This window comes from Terrapene carolina, unplaced genomic scaffold (genome assembly GCF_002925995.2).
Source record: "Terrapene carolina triunguis isolate 2854851 unplaced genomic scaffold, T_m_triunguis-2.0 Scaffold93, whole genome shotgun sequence".
Taxonomy (NCBI): Eukaryota; Metazoa; Chordata; order Testudines; family Emydidae; genus Terrapene; species Terrapene triunguis.
Window position 1 is genome coordinate 3,079,419 of NW_020664444.1, and position 409 is coordinate 3,079,827.

General features: G+C 57.5%; 1 protein-coding gene across 1 annotated transcript in view; it reads left to right on the forward strand.

Annotated features, from left to right (window-relative positions):
- Positions 1-409, forward strand: part of CASKIN1 (CASK interacting protein 1) — a 51,356-nt gene that overhangs the window by 33,538 nt on the left and 17,409 nt on the right. The gene's annotated exons all lie outside the window — the stretch shown is intronic.

Genomic DNA, 409 nt, shown 5'->3' on the forward strand with positions numbered 1-409 from the left:
TGTGTGTGTGTGTGTGTGCGCGTGGGGGGGGTTGGAGGTGTGCGTGGTTGGGGTGTGCATGTGCGTGTGATTGGTGGCTGTGTGCCGTGGTGGTTGGGGTGTGTATGTGTATGGGGGGGGCTGGGGTATGTGGTGTGTGTGTATGGTTGGTGTATGTGTGTGGAGGGGTGTGGGGGGATGGGGGTGCATGTGTGTGTGGGGGGGGTTGAGGGGTGCGTGTGTGTGGTTGGTGCTTGTGTGCCGTTGTGGTGTGTGTGTGATTGATTGGTGTGTGCATATGAGTGTGATTGGTGTGTGTGTGGCACGGTGGTGTGTGTATATACGATTGGTGTGGATGGGGGGGTGTATAGTTGGGGGTGGTGGTGGTTGGTGTGTGTGTGTGGTGTGTGTGTGTGTGTGTGTGTGTGTG